The sequence below is a fragment of the Macaca nemestrina genome, chromosome 4 (genome assembly GCF_043159975.1).
Source record: "Macaca nemestrina isolate mMacNem1 chromosome 4, mMacNem.hap1, whole genome shotgun sequence".
NCBI classification, from domain to species: domain Eukaryota; kingdom Metazoa; phylum Chordata; class Mammalia; order Primates; family Cercopithecidae; genus Macaca; species Macaca nemestrina.
In genome coordinates, this window is record NC_092128.1 from 170352525 (window position 1) to 170372891 (window position 20367).

The 20367-nt window shown below is 42.3% G+C and overlaps 1 long non-coding RNA gene and 1 pseudogene across 4 annotated transcripts in view; one reads left to right on the forward strand and one right to left on the reverse strand.

The window, feature by feature from the left end:
• The window catches only part of LOC139362600 (uncharacterized), a 391421-nt gene that overhangs the window by 172128 nt on the left and 198926 nt on the right, over nucleotides 1–20367 (forward strand). The gene's annotated exons all lie outside the window — the stretch shown is intronic.
• Nucleotides 1262–1942, reverse strand: LOC105472793 (large ribosomal subunit protein uL16-like; annotated as a pseudogene).

Here is a 20367-nt window from a genome sequence, read left to right on the forward strand (position 1 = left end):
TTGACAAACTGCAGGCCAGGTAAAACCTGGGTGTAAAAGGAAAGTTAGTTTGCTGCCTATAAGGAGATTAATAACTTTGTGGGGTAAAAGAGACACTGGGCAGCAGTGTATTAGAGTTCATATTACAGAGGAACTGGAGATTTTGTAAGGCGTCCCATTTTTCTCTGTCACGGATAAGAATATTTTGATAATAGTGAAATTCAGATCACATAACAACATGTATTTCTGGTGTTGAAATAAGACAAATAACTGGCTTTGAAAAATACTTGGATAGTTTTCAAACTACCCATGCATAATAATAGGAAAACTGCATAGACAAAGAAGTAGATGGGGAGAAAAAATAAATACGGTGTAAGCTTAGCACCAGAGATTGCAGGTCTTGAGGATCTGTGTAGGGAGCCGCACAGTAAAATAAATACACTCTGAACAAATAAAGCATAGTGCATTCACTTAAATACTTTAAAATAAGTAAAAGAAGCATAGTGTATTTGTTGATTACTGAGAAAAAGTAACAGGAAAGGCGACCCTGAATAATATAGATATTAATTTATGAAGTGTGAGGCTATCTCTAATATGTTAATAACATGAAAACATAATAATCCATCATTGACATGCTGAATGAACTTTCCAAGGGGTTCATTCCTTTACCTTTCTATAGAGAGGTGTCTGTCAGGTTCCACTTTCTGAAGTTTTCAAATGTTCTTTCTCTTTCTCTTTCCTTCTTTCGACACAAAAGGAAGTATTGGAAGAAATGTCCCCAAAAGTGTTTTGAATTCACAGCAACTTTATCAAATACAAATAATAATAATAATAACTTGAAATATTGTTATGAGGTCAATTTTCCATTTATCAAAACTTCCTTTCTTGACAAACACAATTCAATCATCATTTTAAGTTTTAAGGAAAGTACTCTATTTAATGGCTCATTCATACTTTCATTGCTTGAAGTTGTCCATGTTTTATTGATTGCATATTCTTTCTCTTCAGCAAAATGGCAGTACACTGATGAAGAACATGGGATCCCTTGGGTTAACACCACGCTAAATGTAACATAACACTCTTAGATGCTCGCTGTGTAGGCCAGAGCCTTCTAGTCTGTAATGTGACTGGGACATACACAGCATGAGATAAAGTTTAAACACTTTAGTGTTCAACTATAGATCTCAGAGCAACTTAAAGCATTGAGGTTGCCTAGGGACAAACATTTTCATGAATTATTTATTTATTTATTGTTTTTTAGATGGACAGGAAGTAGAATTTATTGATGAGTATTAAGAGGGGGCAGCACAGTGGAAGCCCTCAAGAGTGTGGAGTCTGCCAGTTGTCCAGAGGGCCAGAAGTGGGGATGTACTTGATCCCACAGCCATCTGGGATGAGCCACTTCTCAGTCACCATGTCTTCAAATTCATCCACACTGAACTTAATGAAGCCCCACTTCTTTGAGATGTGGATCATCTGGGGGCCAGGGAACTTGAACTTGGCCCTGCCTAGGGCTTCAATCACGTGCTCCTTGTTCTGCATCTTGGTGCAGATGGACATGATAACTTGGCCGATGTGAACCCTGGCCACAGTGCCCTGGGGCTTTCCAAAGGTACCTCCCATGCCTGTTTGAGCCTGTGAGCCCCAGCACAGGACAACATCTTGTTGATGCGGATGACGTGGAAGGAGTGGAGCCACACCCGGATATGGAAGCGTCTTTGCCACAGCTTTTTACCATGTACTCACTGGCACAAATTCGGGCAGCCTCTGGGGCTTCAGAGGACAGGGACTCAACTTCATCTGACACCACGTGGCCATAAAGCGGAAACTCATCCACTTCTGCCTTCTTCTGCCCCAGGTCAAAGATGCGAATCTTGGCATCAGGGACGCCTTGGAAGAAGCGAGACTTTGGGTAGGGCTTGTTTTTAAAATACTGGTAACTGCAGGCAGGGCGGCGTTCCATGGCGACACCAGGATCTTCAGTGGCGTCAAGGGAAAGAGAACATGAATTCTTATTAATATAATAATTTATGTACTTTGCATCAATTTATTTTTATTTATGTTTAATTGACAAATAGAATTGTATGTGTATATATATACATTTATCTATCTATCAATCAATCTATCTATATTTTTTGTTGTTATTGTTGAGACGGAGTCTCGCTCTGTCACCCAGGCTGGAGTGCAGTGGCGCGATCTCGGCTCACTGCAAGCTCCGCCTCCCGGGTTCCCGCCATTCTCCTGCCTCAGCCTCCCGAGTAGCTGGGACTACAGGCGCCGCCACCACCACGCCTGGCTGGTTTTTTTTTTTTTTTTTTTTTTTTTTTTTTTGTATTTTTAGAAGAGACGAGTTTCACCCTGTTAGCCAGAATGGTCTCCATCTACTGACCTCATGATCCTCTGGCCTCGACCTCCCAAAGCGCTGGGGTTATAGGCAAGAGCCACTGTGCCAGGCTGAATTGTGTATATTTATGCTGTACAACATGTACAATATATATCCAACATATATATTAGATAGATATCTAAACACTATGGAGTGGCAGAATCAGGCTAATTATATTCCATTTCCATTTCCTCACACACTTACCATTTTTTGTGGTGACAGCATTTAAAATCTACTCTTTCAGCAGGTAGTACATTGCTGTTAAGTATGATCAGCGTGTCCCGAACTTATTGCTCCTAACTGAAATTTTAAAATTAATTTCTTTCTTATCTTCTTGTCTTTATTTGGAAGCCAACTATTGTTTTTCTTGGTTTTTAAATGATGTGTGGCATGGTAATCCAAGGTCCGTTTTGCAAGTTCTTGAGAACAGATTACCCAAGGAAACAACAACCGTATTCCCTAGTGTCTTATTATGTAACCAGTGAAATGGTACTCATGGGAGGAGAGGAAAGAGGTAAAAACTTGGTTTTGGACCTCTGCTCATGCAATTTTGCTCTGTGGTGGGGACCCTCTCCTGTTTGGCTTTCCAGTGTTACTGTGTCTATTCTTTTATACGCTGAGGAAGTTGTAGGAAAGTAAGGAAAATAAAACACTTTTTTTTTTTTTTTTAAGACAGTATCTTGCTCTATCCCCCAGGCTGGAGTGCAGTGGCACAATTTCAGCTCACCACAGCCTCCATCTCCTGGATTCAATGGATTCTCCTGTCTCAGCCTCCCAAGCAACTGGGACTACAGGTGCCCACCACCACAGCCGGCTAATTTTTGTATTTTTTCGGTAGAGATGGGGTTTCACCATGTTGGCCAGGCTGGTCTTGAACTCCTTGACCTAAATTGATTCATCCACCTCAGCCTCCCAAAGTACTGGGATTGCAGGTGTGAGCCACTGTGACTGGCCCGTTCATTTTTTACATCAGCACATCTGTTTCTCCCCACTAAGGATGAGGAACTTTGCACTGGAGCAAGATGATGAGGAGAAAAATGAATCTGCTTTGCCACCTAGTTTGGGGGGGATTGATGGAGCACACGCTTTTGAGGGACACATGATCTCTTTCTCAGCAGTAACTTGCTAATGCTGTGCCAGCTTTCAGCTTGTCTGGAAATGGCAAGAGTGTTCTCTGAGTGTCTTATGGACACAGTGAATCAGCTTTACCTCAAAATAAAAGTTAAAAGAAATACATTCTGGCTTACCCCATGATACAATGCTAAGTGCATTCATACTGCACACACACGGAGTCCTTCTGTCTAAAAAACAGCATTGTGTTTGTTATGACCAGACCGTTTATTCCCCAAAGAAGACCACCAGAGTCCAGAGTCAAAGCTAAGCAGCAAGGATCTTTATTACAGGTTCGAACCTGGAACTCTCCCTCGCTCGTGAAACGAGACGGGCAGGAGAGCTCCCCCACTGAGCTCCGAGCAGTGTTATATAGTCTAAGAAAAGTGGGCATAGAGTTATTATACAAATCAGATATATGATTAGCTAGTGTTTGAACAAGGCGATTTGGCTAACTATGATTGGTTCCCGCCATTTCTGATATTTTGGTTCAAACTTTGAGGCGGGAGAGCAGGTTTATGGCAGCAAGAGTTTATCTTACTTAAACACGTCTTGTGACCTTGCCTCAGAACTTACAAAATCTCTGGTATGTGCAAAACAAAATCTCTGGTACGTGCAGAAAACCAGGTACTCACAGAACTTACGAAATCTCTGGTATGTGCAAAGATTAGAGAGCAGAACAAGGGTGTAGCGGGTGGGGGGCGGGTACACATCTATCTTTGTGTCCTTTCATTTCCCCCTTCTCATAAGTAACTGGATGTCCAATCTTGGATTTCCAGAGTCTTATAATATAGCCTCACTTTCTGGGTGCAGGAGAGGCTGGTGATGGCTACGGAGGACCATTAGTTGGATGGTATCAAACCTTTCTCTGACAAATTGTAAAATTTTATTTACCACACAGGGGCCTATAGTGAATAGAAGTAGTAAAGACATTAGGGGGCCTAAAAGGGGTGCCAGAAGGGAAAACATTGAAGAGCTCCACCAATTGTTAGCGGCTGTAGTGAATTGTTGCTTTTTCATTTCTAAGCTTAGTTCGTGTAGGCGTTGGACTTTTTCCTCAACTAACCCTGACTTATTTATATAGAAACAGCATTCTTCTTTGAGGAACATACAGGTACCACCTTTCTCAGCCGTGAGTAAGTCTAAGGCTCTGCGGTTTTGAAGGGTGACCTGTGCTAGGGAGGTGAGCTGCCGCTGAAGGGAGGCTAGGGAATAGGCGGAGTCTTCCATAGCAACAGAGAACTGTTGTAACAGCTTGTCGTTTTCTATCATGGAGTGTTGTAGGGCCCCTCCTGCTAACCCCACTGCGATGACAGAGGTGGTTAAGGATATTCCGGCAATTAGTGGCAGAAAAACTGCTCGTCTATGTCGCGCGGTTTCAGTTGGGGCAGTCCCTGCCCAGCCTATGAACTCTGCCGGGGTCAGCAGGGTCAGTCGGGGAACTAGTGTAACAGGGATGCACAACTGTCCATCAGAGATGCTTTTGGACAGAGTTTTTAACAGAGTCATATTACACCAGAAGAACACACCAGGGGGAGCACGTATGGGGCTATTAGGGTATGTAGCCGTCTGGTTGCAGAGGCTGCTACTAAATGCTGAATAACAGTAGGGGTATTTCTCTTGGTATGGGTCACGGTACAGGGCTACATCAGGTATTGCAACTGTTGATGAATTAGAATCTGGCATATAGTTTGTGGGTGGGGAGGAAAGGGGAACAGCGGTTAATGGTGGTCTTCCTAAGGTTGCACACATAAAGCAAGAGGACAGGTCGCCTAAACCGGTGAGGTTGGCGAATGCTAGCCCTTCTTGTAATAGGGTTAGCCAGGAGAAGGGCTGCAAGTCTTGTGATAGCTTGGTTTCCTGTCTGTGGATTTGTGTATGGATTAAGGGTCGAATCTGGACTAGACTCCGCCACAAGTACAGGTGGCTACTAGGCCAGCTACTACTGGCATCGTAGTAGACTGCCCCATGTTGGGGCGATGTCCACCGGGAGTGCCCTGGATCTGTTATTATCCAAGTGAATATGTTGGGAGTCCCTGTCGGGTAGCGAGTCCTGAGGAGGTTAGACTTTCTCGGGTATTCGTCCTATACCCTGGCTGAGTGCATTTTACAATAGTGGTATGTGCAACCTGCATTCTGGTGCCACCAATAATTCTTACAATTATATTCAGTCTGATCATATTCAAAACAAATCATGGGTATCCCCGGTTGGGCAATTTGGAAATTAGTGAAATTGAGGTAAATTGGAGTATTGCACCCGGAGGGGGGGCAGTCTGCACTAGCTAGCAGTTTACCCGCTTGGGGGGTTTCCCCGGGGTGAGTTTTGTTCTCATAGAGCCAGAACCTCCAGACATAGGGATTAGACGGCGCAGCAGTTAGGAGAGTCAGATGTATAAGGCATAAAAGCATAGGCAAGCTAGACATGGTTACGGCTATGTGGGTGACGGCGCAGGGTTAGCTTTAAGGGATTGTTCTTAGCTTTGTCTACAGTCCATGTAACCGGTGCTCCAGATGGCTCGAGAAGGTCGGATGTTGGGTCCACTGGTTTGACGTGTGTGTAGTGGATCCACGAAGCGATGCCTTCTACTTTGAGAGCAGTGGGAGTAGTCAGGAGTACTTGCAGTGGTCCTTTCCACCTGGGTTAAAGAGTTTCTTGCCGGTGGCGCTTGACTAGGACCCAGTCTCCCGGCTGGAACGGATGAGGCATCGGCGGAGGTCCTGCCTCGTACAGTTCTCATAGTCTGGGCCAAATTTCCTGGTGAATTTTCTGTAAGGCTTGTAAGGAGAACAGGAGCTCAGAGACATTTTCAGTTTCAGGTTTGAGTAAGTCATCTTTTAGACTGGGGACCACGGGTGGGGGTCTGCCATACATGATTTCATATGGTGTGAGGCCTAGTCTGTAAGGGGTATTTCGGGCCCGGAACAGAGTGTAGGGGAGAAGTACTACCCAATTAGCGCCAGTCTCCATGGTCAATTTAGTTAAGGTCTCCTTCAGAGTCCGATTCATCCTTTCTACCTGTCCTGAGCTTTGGGGCCTATAAGCACAATGTAATTTCCAATTTGCCCCAAGATTGGAAGCCAAATCCTGACTTACCTTAGCAACGAAGGCTGGTCCATTGTCTGACCCTATTTGGACGGGAAAGCCATACCTGGGGAGGATTTCTTCCAAAATTTTCTTTGCTACAACCTGAGCAGTTTTTCTCTTAGTTGGGAACGCTTCTGTCCATCCTGAAAAAGTATCTACAAAGACAAGTAAGTACTGATACTTATATTTTCCAGGCTTTATCTCAGTAAAGTCTATTTCCTAATAGATAACAGGCCTAGTTCCTCTACACCTAATTCCTGCGGTGGTCTGGGTTTGGGGGCAAGCGTTGTTTAGTTGGCAGGCTTTGCAATTTGTTGTGACATCGCTGGCCAGTTCAGCTATGTGCCTGATTCTAAACTTGGCGTGCCTGATTAAGTCCATCATTCGCCGGGCACCCAGGTGGGTTGTCCGGTGGATGTGTTCCAACACCTGCCGTCCTAATTTTTCTGGTAGGATGGTTTGGTCATTTATATCAGTCCACCACCCATTTTTAACCTGTTTTAGGGGAAGCGTGTTCATCCATTCGCGATCCTGTTCGGTATAGTCGGGAAAACATGGCAAATTTCGCGGGCCAGGATCGGGGAGCTGGAGCGCGAGGAGCTGACTGGGAGCTTTTGCTATGCTCCTTGCGGTTTGGTCGGCTAAGAAGTTGCCTCGAGCAATTGGCGTAGTTGGTTTCTGATGCCCAGGGCAATGTACGATAGCCAATTTCTTTGGTTTCCACAAAGCAGTTAATAGAGCTAGGATCTCTTGCTTGTTTTTTATTTCTTTGCCTTCGGCTGTTAATAGTCCCCTTTCTCTGTAGATGGCCCCATGTATGTGCGCAGTAGCGAAAGCATAGCGGCTATCCGTGTATACTGTTAGTTTTTTCTCTGCCCCTAGGGTGAGGGCCTGTGTGAGGGCTATCAGTTCGGCTCTTTGGGCCGATGTCCCTGGAGGCAAGGGTTCCGCCCAGATTACCTCAGTCTCTGATGTTACAGCCGCTCCTGCATACTGCTGGCCTTGGTGGATGTAGCTGCTGCCATCAGTGAACCAGGTGAGTTCTGTGTCGGGGAGCGGACGATCTTACAGGTCCTCCCGCACCCCATGCACCTGAGCCAGTATCTCAGTGCACTCATGGAACGGGGCGTCCAAGTCTGGATTTGGCAGCAGTGAAGCAGGGTTTAAAGAGGTTGGGGGCAGAAAAGTTATTCTGAGGGGGTTTAACAGCAGTCCTTGATAGTGGGTGAGCCGGGCGTTACTCATCCATCGGTCCGGCGGCTGCCGGAGGACGCCTTCAATGGCATGTGGGGTTATAACGCGCAACTCTTGCTCCATGATAAGTTTATCAGCGTCTCGGACCATTAGGGCGGTCACCGCGATTATCCGCAGGCAGGGTGGCCAGCCAGCAGCCACTGAATCTAATTTTTTTGACAAATAGGCAATTGGCCTCTGCCAGGGGCCTAGGTACTGTGTTAACACGGCTTTTGCAACACCTTTACTTTCATCTACGTATAAGTGGAAGGGCTTGGAGACATCAGGGAGCCCCAGCGCGGGGGCTGATAACAAGGCAGTTTTGATTTGTTGAAAGGCCAGCTCAGCCTCTTCCGTCCAATTGAAGGGCTGCCGTTCCTTTGTTGCCTGGTATAGGGGCTTGGCTAACTCAGCAAATCTTGGTATCCATAACCTACAGAACCCTGCCGACCCCAGGAATTCTCTCACTTGCCGTGTCAACTGGGGTCTAGGGATGTGTAGGACTGTTTCCTTTCGGGCTTTGGTTAGCCAGCGTTGCCCCCGTTTTAATAGGTACCCCAGATAAGTTACCTCCGACTTGCAGATCTGAGCCTTTGTTGCTGAGGCTCGGTAGCCTAGCTCCCCCAGAGTCTTCAAGAGGTCCTCAGTCCCTTGAACACAAGTTTCCGGGGATCTGGCTGCTATTAAGAGATCATCAACATATTGCAAAAGAGTTATTTCAGGATGTTGCCGCCGGTACTCACCCAGATCTTCATGAAGGGCTTCATCGAATAGGGTTGGCGAGTTCTTGAACCCTTGTGGCAGCCTGGTCCATGTTAGCTGACCGTTGATGCCCCTCTCAGGATCCGTCCATTGAAATGCAAAGAGTCCTTGACTTTTGGGAGCCAGAGGAAGGCTGAAGAAAGCATCTTTTAGATCAAGAACGGTATACCACTGTTTTTCGGGATGTAAAGCACTCAGAAGGGTGTATGGATTGGGCACAGTGGGATGTATGTCCATGACCTTTTTATTAACTTCTCTTAAATCCTGTACTGGCCTGTAGTCCGTACTGTTGGGTTTACGAACAGGTAACAGTGGAGTATTCCAGGATGAGTGGCAAGCCCGTAGGACTCCCTGGTCTAGGAGTCGGCGGATATGGGGCGTAATTCCTTCTCTTGCCTCCAGGGGCATAGGATATTGCCGAACCCGAACCGGGTCCGTCCCTGGCTTAACTTCCACAAATATGGCAGATCGATGTTTAGCTAGCCCTAAGCCCCCAGTTTCTGCCCACGCTTCAGGGAAACGCTGGAGCCAAGAGTCAATTTCCTGATCGGGGGGCTTTTGCTCTTGATGGAGTCTGTACTCATCTTCTAAGGTGACAGTCAGGATAGATATTGGCCTGTTTTGGGAATCAGTTATCTTGGGCCCTTCTGGCTCAAAGTGGATTTGGGCCCCCATTTTTGTCAGCAAGTCCCTCCCTAGTAGAGGGCAGGGGCTCTCTGGGATGACTAGGAAGGAATGGGAGACTTTTCCCGTTCCTAAGTCTACAGTCCTCTGGGTTGTCCAGGGGTATTTTTTGATGCCTGTGGCCCTGTGCACCCAGGATGTTTTCTTAGACATTTTTCCAATTGGTTTGGTTAGGACTGAGCGTTCCGCCCCAGTATCGACCAAGAAGCGAACTGGGGACCCCTCCACTTGCAAAGTTACCCTGGGTTCGGGGAGGGGGTCCGAACCCCGTCTTCCTAGTCAGAGTCCTGGGTAACGAGTACGGAGGTAGGGTTAGCTGGTCTCCGTTTCTTTGGGCAGTCTTTAATCCAGTGACTACGTTCCTTGCAATAAGCACACTGATCCTTTTCTAATCCTTGCCTAGAGCCTTGCTTTGTCTGCTTTCTGCTTTGGCCATTCCCTGCCTGGGGGAAAGCTGCTACTAAAACTTTGGTCATTTCTTTGGTTGCCTTGAACTGTTTTTCTTCTGGAGTATCCCTATTATTATAAACTCGCTGGGCCATCTGAAGGAGGTCCTGAATCTGCTTTCCCTCTAAACCTTCTAATTTCTGGAGTTTTCTTCTAATATCTGATGCTGCCTGGTTTACAAAGGACATTACTACCGCAGCCTGATTTTCCGGTGCTTCCGGGTCCATAGGGGTATACTGTCTGAAAGCTTCCATTAATCTCTCTAAATACACAGCGGGGCTTTCTGTCTTACCTTGTAACACAGAATATACTTTAGCCAAATTGGTGGGCTTGCGAGCTGCAGCCCGGAGACCCGCCATTAGAGTCTGACGATAAATGAGCAGTCGTCCCCTACCTTCTGCCGTGTTGTAGTCCCATCTGGGCCGGGTCAAAGGAAAAGCCGCATTAATGAGGTCAGGATTTGCAGTTGGCTGGCCGTCATCTCCTGGAACCAGCTTTCTGGCCTCAACTTGGATTCTTTCCCGCTCCTCCATTGTGAACAGGATTCGGAGGAGCTGTTGACAGTCATCCCAGGTTGGCTGGTGAGTAAACATGACACTGTCTAACAACGAGGTTAGATCTTTGGGATTATTGGAGAACCGAGCATTTTGGGACTTCCAATTGTATAAATCACTAGTGGAAAAAGGCCAATACATGAGACGGGAGAGCCCGGTATCATCGAGCGATCCTATTTCTCTGAGAGGCAGGGCTACGGTGGAGTCAGGGAGTCGGGAAGCTTGGTCCCGCAGTACGCGGCCTCGCGTTCGGCCGGCCGGCCCCCCCGGGTTACTTTCGCTCTCGGCTGCTTCCGCTTCTCGGTTTCCTTCTACGGAAGCACCACCCTGGGGGACTGGGTCCTGCGGGATAAGGTGTGGATATGGTGGGGGAAGTGTGGGTTCTAACGTTAGGGGGTCCTGGCTGTCTGGCAGCACAGGGGCTGAGGGAGCAGAGGGAGTCCTTTGTCTTGTAGGTCGCATTACTAGGACCTTGCAAGGCTCAAGGATGAATGGAGTTATCCAGGGCGGTGGGTCTTCCACAAGATTTTGCCACACTAGAATATAAGGAATTTGATCAGGATGTCCTGACTGCCCTGGCAGGAAAATCTTAGTTTTTACCTTAATAATAATAGAGAGACAGAAAGTTCCTTCGGAGGGCCACCCTACGCCGAAAGAGGGCCACTCCAAACGGCAGAAAGTAACTAGCTTTCCCTTCTTTAGTTCTACGCTTAAGTTACGCCCCCGAGCCTTCACATCCTTAAAATTGGTAACAAGGAGTGAGAGCGGCGTGCTCTGGTTGTTGCCCATCTTTGGACTGCTCCTACAAAGAGAAGGAGGGACGAAAATGAGTGTGAAGCAGAGGGGAGTATCCGACAGGTCCGGTCCTGGAAGGGGAAGAAAAGGTTTTATGTTTCGTTTTGGACTTACACTTAACACTTAACAATAACGGACAGACAGTGAGAAACGATGAGCCTTCGCGAGCACGTGTCGGACTTCCGACCTGAGTCAGACGGGGCAACCAAGGATGGAGGCCCCCAGATGGGCACTGGGGGACGTCTCCCACCAGTCCCGAGTGGCTGTCTTTTAGCGCGTCCGCCAAGACCATGCCACTTATAAAACAGACCAATACAGATTACAGATTACGGATTTCGCGAAATTTCAGGGAGACAGACAGAGACAAAGACAGAGACAGTGACAAAGCCGGCTTACCTACAGATTAAGATCCATTGACTTGGGGGTCTGGTGGGCTTGGGGGAAATCCCAGACGAGCCCCCGTTTGTTATGCCCAGACCGTTTATTCCCCAAAGAAGACCACCAGAGTCCAGAGTCAAAGCTAAGCAGCAAGGATCTTTATTACAGGTTCGAACCTGGAACTCTCCCTCGCTCGTGAAACGAGACGGGCAGGAGAGCTCCCCCACTGAGCTCCGAGCAGTGTTATATAGTCTAAGAAAAGTGGGCATAGAGTTATTATACAAATCAGATATATGATTGGCTAGTGTTTGAACAAGGCGATTTGGCTAACTATGATTGGTTCCCGCCATTTCTGATATTTTGGTTCAAACTTTGAGGCGGGAGAGCAGGTTTATGGCAGCAAGAGTTTATCTTACTTAAACACGTCTTGTGACCTTGCCTCAGAACTTACAAAATCTCTGGTATGTGCAAAACAAAATCTCTGGTACGTGCAGAAAACCAGGTACTCACAGAACTTACGAAATCTCTGGTATGTGCAAAGATTAGAGAGCAGAACAAGGTGTAGCGGGTGGGGGGCGGGTACACATCTATCTTCTTGTCATTTCATGTTTACATCCTGCCACCTATCTCAGAGGGACTGACTAAGACTTGGAAAACTCTGATGATGTCCTTTAATTTTTTCCTTTATATGGGAATGTAGTGTTTAATCTTTGTACCTTTTTATATTAGTTTCCATCTGAATTTTTTTTTAATGTATTTCTCTTAGGTCGGGTGCATTGTGGTACATTATCATGCCTTATTACTTAGAGTTCACATCTCCCTCCCAATAACTTAAACCATTCAAATATTTGTTGATAATTTTCGTATTCCCATTTCATGTTTGCACAGCCAAGTAACACATGTAAAACTCCTTTAATCTCTCCATACAAAATAAATCCTCCATTGCCTTAATTATTCCTAGTAGTGCTTTCTGAACTTTTACCAGCCTTGTTTGGCAGAATTTTGGTGAGAAAGTTGAATCCAGGCTGTCAGTAGCAAAGTGTTTGCCATGCTATTATCCTTGGCAATTGCAGGCCTCCTCCAGGCTACAAAACAGCTCAGTGCCTACCTCCTTTTTCCTGCTTTCTACTGGCCTACAAATTCCAGCTGTGGTCAGCTGGTGAGCTCTGAGCTACAGGGACAGCGTGGCGCATGTTTTGGGCTTGACTCAGGGATCATGTAATGTTGGGACAGTGAGCTTTCCGTTGGGAGCCAATAACACCCATGGTTGTTTTCACCTCCTGACCAGAATATCTCAACTCAATTCAATCATCTGAACATCAGTGAGGGTGACTGGAAAAAATTTTTTATCACAGCACTAAAATAAAAGCAATTCCAAGATGTTTTCTTTTCCACTGCACATTTTCAGAGCTTTGATTTTCCTGGTAAAATGCTCTTTGCATGTGCCATGTTCCCAGATTAGGAGAAGATGATACCCAAGGGAGAAGAGGTAAAAATGCACATAGATAATTTTACACCATGACACTGTGGTTAAGGCTTTCAAGGATGCTTGTAACGAAGCTATGTGCCTTGGTTTTAAAAGTCACTATCAAGTTATTTATTTGCATGTATTTTGTTTCCTCTTAAAATGTCTTTAAATAGATAAAAGAGAAGAAATTGTACAAATTTCTTCTTTCACTGAGTACCTACTCTTGCTTTGTGTTTATGCATGAAGAGAGATGGGGAACATACAGAATATCAAGTGGTATATTTAAGATGTTTGTTCATTTTAAGATTTAGGCTTGCAATTTAGCTGTGCCGAATTTGTCTGCTTTCGGAGCTCAAAGGTCAAGTTGCTACCACAATTAAGCATCAATATTCCTTAATTTGAAGTGTTAAAAAATATGTGTGTGTGAGCATGTGCATATCTGTGTTCAACTATCTGCCTTTGTTAGTTTTCTAGTCCTGCTGTATGTAACACATCACTATAGACTTACCACCTTAAATACATAGGTCCAAAGTCTGACACTGGTCTCATTACTGGCAACAGGTTCTTTGATGTGAGGCAAAAAGAGTTTTCCCAGACAAGTCTTCATTGGAGCTTGTGCATGGGCATAAGGGAGACAGCAAGAGAGAACGAGAGAGAATTCCTTAACTAATTCCACTAGAAGAGCTGTAGGGCTTTTTTATTAGGCAAAGCATGGGAATTGACACGTAAGTTGGGCTGGACAAAGCATATAAAGGGTAGAGTGCAGGCTACTATTATCTGGTTGCAATGGTTGAGTAATGAACCATCTGGTGGTCTGGCCAGTGGCAACAAGGCTGCATTCCTTCCTGAGGTGGGACACTCTGCAACCTTGGTTATCTCCTAAGGCCAGTTCCTGGAATTCTTTAAGTAAAGACATGTTTGAACGGTGACGTAAGTGAGGTAGTGGTGTGAGTTCTGTGATCAGTGAGAATGCATAAAAGACTCCACTAGTGGGGGTGACTTGAAACCGAGCTTTGTCTTCACTCTGCCTCAGTTTCTCTAGGTTAAAATTGAGGTGTCAGAAGAGTGGGGTTTCTTACCAGAGACAGTGGGGAAGGATGAAGCTATTGACGGAATTAAGTTTCTTGTGGTTGTAGGCGTGAAGTTCCCATCTCCTTGTACTCTGTCAGCTAGGAACTGGCCATATTTCCTAGAATTCTCTTCCCAGTCCTTGTCTGTGGCCACCTGCTATCTAGAACCTGCAGAGGCATGCGGAAGTTGAATGATTTGCCTATTTGGAAGCTCTATGACTTCCCCTTTGCCTTCCTCTTTCACCACATCTCTCTGACACCAGGCAGTGAAAATTCCCTGCTTTGAAGGGCTCATGTGATCAGATTGTGTCTCTCCAGATAATCAGAAAAAATTCCCTACTTTGAAGTCTGTAATCTAAAAATGTCCCTATATTAAAGTCTGTGTCCTAAAATTATGTCTGCAGCCACTTTTTTGTAATTGTTGTTGTTTGTTGGCTTCTTTCTTTCCTTTTCCTTCCTTCCTTCCTTTCTTTCTTTTTCTTTCTTTCTTTCTTTCTTTCTTTCTTTCTTTCTTTCTTTCTTTCTTTCTTTCTTTCTTTCTTTCTCTTCTTTCTTCCTCCTTCCTTCCTTCCTTTATTCCTTTCTTCCTTCCTTCCTTTTTTTCTTTCTGTCTTTTTTTTTTTTTTTGCCATGTACTTTAAGCAGCTATTTACAGGTTCTAGGGATTTGGTCGTGAATTTTTGTGTGTGTATGGCAGAAAGGGGGCACTATTTAGCCTAACACTTTCCATCGTCCTCTTTCTCTCTCTCGCCCTCTTTCTCCGCAACATGGCCTCAAGAACAAGAAAAAAGATAAGATGCTGAGTGAGAAAAACCTGGACTTTGAAAGTCTTTCCCCTACCAGCAACTCACTAATTACCCAGCTGGTAATTTGATAACGGGAATTTTCTTCATCCTTTCAAAGATTTGTTTCATTGCTTCTTTTTGTATTTACTTCATCAGGTAATTGTAAAATTGATGATATAGTCGGGTGTCTGCATCTAGTGCTATGCCTGGCATATGGCACAGGAGGGTGCATTTTTAATCCAGTTTTATTTCAGAGGAACCATTGTACATCCTGTTTCTTATCAAAAGTTGCTTCATGGCAGTTACCCCAGGTCGCTGAGACCAAGCCAGGGTTGTCATTCTCAGAGAGGGAAATGGAAGGCAGTGATACAGGGGAGGGCCTAGCAGGCAAAGGAAGCTGGAAACTGCCCTCTGTACGCCCAGCAGGTGGGAAGCAGCTGGGTGCATTAATTTAACCTTTGTCATCCCTAGCATTGGAAAACCACGACCAGCTTACAGAGACAGGATTCTCAAATGGAGCTTTCTCAAATTTATGGTGAAAAACACTAGGAAACTGCTTTGAATTGAAGCATGGCACTGATTATTATCCAGGTCACCCCCTCTGCTAAAGCCATTTGACTCTCATGTGCTTAATAAAAAATCCTTGGAAACATTAAGTGCTATCCAAGAAGAAGCAAAAATAAACCAGAACCACCAAAACAAAATGAAAACAAAAAGGAAGAGCAATAACCTGCATGATAATAGGAGAAAATTTTATTTTTTATCTATTTTCTTCAAATCTTGCTTATAGGTGAAAGAGAAAATTGTTTGAGTAAATATAATGCATTCCTTAAGGAAACAAAAAAGATATTCAGATGTCCTCTGAAAGCCAGCTCCACATCTTCTTATTAGACTATGACTGAACATTTGCCCAATTGGCCATATCACACCCTCTGGCTAGAATGTGGTATTTACATTGTTATAAATAAATTGACATGTGTATATAGCTCTGGTGGGGGGGACCATGGACAAGGTAGCACATACTGTTCCTGAGTTCATCTCTTATTCCCTCAGTCAGTATCAGTCAGAGATGAATGTTCATTTAATTAGGAAATTTTATCTTGCCTTTAAAAGTCTTGGCAACTGTAAATGAGGGAAGATCTAAGATTAGTAATGTACTCTAACAAACTCTTCTTTTTAAAAATTATGTCAGATTTTCCTTTTTTCCAGAGCAGGATTTTAGTTTTCTTCAATAAAGTTTATTCTTAGCTTATACAAAATGGCTTACTCTAAAACCCTAATCATGAAGTACTATGTTCGGATTATAGGAAAGTTAATGAAAATGCAACAGCAGGAAGTAAACATGCTATTCTTATTTTATTTCACTGGAAAAAAAATTGTGTGTGTGCATGTGTGTGTGTGTTTAGCACTAGCATGTGGCATTACAGGACGTTTAGGTTACCATTTAAAATTTCTGTAATAAATTATGGCAATAATCATTTATTTAATCTAACAAAATTACTTCTTTCGTAACATGGTAGCCTGTGCTTAATTGTCATCCTTTCTATCTAAACCCCTATGAAAAAATTTATCTCTCATAACCTTTTTCTTGTGGAATGCTTAAGTTCAATTATTTTTAATTTTGTTTGCTTTTTAATAAATATATTGAAGGTTAATTTTATTTTAATAACTACCTTAGTCATATCACGTCAGTTTTGAAAGGCAATGTATTCATTTCTAAATAATCTTTCGCTGATAATACTGACAGTGTTAATTTTGTTTTTCACCTGCAAGTTTATTGGAAGACTGTCATTTAAAAAGATTTTAGGGGTTGTAACTATCTATTTACCCGTTCGTTCATCCAGCTACCCATCAATGCAAGCAACAATCTTCCAAATCAGTACTATTTATGTCTATCATTTCTTGTGTATATTTTGTTGTTCATTCTATTTTGACACTATTGTACTCAGAGAATATAAAGTTCAACTATTGATACTAAAAGGGCTATGGATTTTCTTCCATTATTATTGTGGATTTGTGAGATACAACTTGAAATACTTTTATTTTTGCTTTAGCATTTCCAAGCTGTGTTATTCAACTCATTGTTTTTTGTGCTTCTTATATATTTTGTGCTACATGGTTTCTAGACTTTATCATTATAAAATGTCCTCATTCTTTCATGTAAAGCTTTTTGGTCTAAATTATATTTTCTTAGATGCTAATGTTGTTCCATGTCTTATATTTGTATTTACGTTTGCTCTGTGTAACTCTGATCCTGTGTTCAACCTTTCCTTTCAATACTCTTCTAATTGTCTTTCTTTAACAACTTTTAACTGGAATTTAGAAATCTGATTTGAAGTTCCTTAGAACACAGTAGAATCCATCACATTCACATTAATGGTGAAAACATTAATTGGATTATTTTTTACATATTATTTTATATTTAAGCATGTTTTTCTATTTTCTCTTCTGCCATTTCTCATTTTTGATGGCAGGACTTTTAAATTGTACTCCTCTCTGTTATTTGGGATGTATCTTTATTAGTTTTTATGTTCATGTCTTAAAAAGCCAATTTATAACTAATATTTCTTCATCAGTATTATAAAATAAACAATTTTCCCCATCTCTTTCATTACCACCAAATGTCAACAATTACAGAAATAATTTTAAATTTTATTCTGAGGCAATAATTATAAATAATTCTTCCTTCCATCCTTGTACTTTGGTAATAACATAGAAGGATGTCTTACTTGCTTTTGGATTTATAATCACTTTTTGATTCATTTACATTCATCTGTACATTCTACCATTGATGATTTATTTTACAATCAATTTTTCTGTATTTTGAAGTCTTTAAGAAATGTGATTTTCTTTTGGTTAGAGAACTTCTGCAAATAATATACCCCCAGATATTACTTGTTTCTGTTTTCTGTTTCTTTTGCCTTTGTATATGAAAAATTTGGGTATCACTGGCTTGGTCTGTCAAAATACAGTAAATACGCTTTGCCATTTTATTCTGGTTTCCACTTTGATAGAAAAGCTAACTTTTGTAAACCTTATCATCTTTCCTTTTAAATAAACCATTAAATAAACCTCCTAGAAACCTGAAAATATCTTAATTCTTAATTAAAATTATTACAAGGCTACATGAAAATTCATGTATCTTATGTGGTTTTTTTTTTTCTGACCTTCAATGAGTTCATTTTTTCTTTTTAGTTCATTTGCTTTTAAATCTGAGATCTGCTCTCAGTTCAAGGAACTATTCATAGTGTATGTATTTGATTCCTAATTTTTATCTTTTTGTTTGTTTTCCTTTTTATGGATCTCGGAGTATCCCCACGTGAAGTCCCCCACAATAAATACTTATATGACCCAAAAGTGTCAATACTGTTGAGATTGAGAAACTCTACTTTAGAATCTAAATAGGTATTTAAGTAAATACTTATCTTACGAGGTCATTCCTTAGTGCCAGGTATAGTTGAAGGGAATAGTGTTTTCATCAGATAGCTCAAATTTATCATAAGTGCTAAAGAAATAACCTTAAAAATCACTACCAGGGCAACACATTAATCAGAACAAAAATCTTTATTTGTTAACATTTATTTTGACTGTAATTGGCACAATACTTATACATATTCATGGGGAGACAGTATTATGTTTCCATACATAGGTATATTGGCAATTATCAGATCATGGTATTTGTCATGCACATCCGTGTGAAGAGACTACCAAACAGGCTTTGTGTGAGCAATAAGGCTTTTTAATCACCTGGGTGCAGGCGGGCTGAGTCCAAAAAGAGAGTCAGCAAAGGGAGATAGGGGTGGGGTCGTTTTATAATATTGGGGTAGGTAAAGGAAAATTACAGTCAAAGGGGATTGTTCTCTGGTGGGCAGGAGTGGGGGTTGCAAGGTGCTCAGTGGGGGAGCTTTTTTGAGTCAGGATGAGCTAGGAAAAGGAATTTCACAAGGTAATGCCATCACTTAAGGCAAGGACCGGCCATTTTCACTTCTTTTGTGGTGGAATGTCATCAGTTAAGGCAGGAATAGGCCATTTTCACTTATTTTGTGATTCTTCAGTTACTTCAGGCCATCTGGGCGTATTTGTGCAGGTCACAGGGGATGCAATGTCTGAGCTTGGGCTCAGAGGCCTCATAGTATTTAGATAACCATCACCTCAAATGTTTATCATTTCCTTGTGGCGAGAAGATTTAGAATTCTTTCTTCTAGTTATTTTGAAATATACACCATAATATTGTTTACTTTTGTCACCCTATTGTTCTGTAGAACACCAGAACTTATTCCTCCTATCTAACTGCCATTTTTTACCCACTGATCAGTCTTTTCCCATCTTCCCCTATTCTCCACTCCTCAGGCTCTGATAACAAGGGTTCTACTCTCTATTTCTGTGACACCAGCTTTTTTAGATTCCACAAATGCATGAGATCACCTGGTACTTTTCTTTCTGTGCCTGGCTTATTTCACTTAATGTCATATAGGTTCATCCATGTTAATGCAAAAGATAAGATTTTATTCCATTTTATGGCTGAGTAGTATTCTTTGTGAATCTATATCTATACCACATTTTAAATGGAACTTATAGTTTCTTTTAGCTATTGATTAAAAAGTTAGAATTAAATGCAAAAGTAAAAGTATAGATGATGTATACATGTGTAGATGATGTTTGTATATATGTATACATATATGAAATAATGTGAGTGCCATTTTAAAAGATTGTCTCTATATATTGGGTCGTGTTATAAAGTAAACCTCGAGGAATTAGAAGTAAACATTTAAGACAGGCCTCACAATTAAATTTTGTATCTTTATTTTAGTGACTAAATATCTTTCTTCAAAGCTTTCAGGCTTAGTAAATGTATTCAAGCTAAATTTAACATATTTAAATTTAAATTTCTTATCACAGAACCATCTTTGTTTATCCTATTTTCTCCCACTCACTATTTTGTGCCTTGTAATTACTTACTACAGGAAACTGCACCTAATATGTATGGTACTTTATACAACTGAGTACCTTCTATCAAATCCCATGAATGAAGCCAGGTTCTATTTGCCTTCAATTATATAACTTAGGAAATATTAGGGATATTTTATATCTTCTACCAATTTATATTATTCCCTCCATTCATTCATTCAACAAATACCTATTGAGTGCCTATGATTTGTCAGTGTTACGTTTCTGTGTCTTAATTTTCTTCAAAATATTTTGGTTCATGCAGAGTCTGAGCCTCACCAGACACTAGACCTGCCAGCATCTTGACCTTGGACTTCTCAGCCTCCAGAACCATGAATAATAAATTTCTACTATTTATAAATCACTCTGTGGTGATTTATTATAGCTATGTATGGTTGATACAGATGGACTAAGATACTCATGTTTACCCTGTTTCAGATAGAGAATTTTGATGACTAGATTGTAAACTGAAGGAAAAAGACTTCAGAGTTAAAAATGGAGCCAGCGTGGGTCAATACTGTGAATTGAGTTGATTTGGACTAGAATACAAACCACTCTTCCAAAGGTGAGGTCAGGTGCACTCTCAGAGTCCCTCAGTTGAATCTCATCCTGTGGCCCAACCACGAAAGGAGACCTTTAATCCCCCCCAAGAAATCTGGGACGAGGGAAAAAAACAAAAAGGAAAAA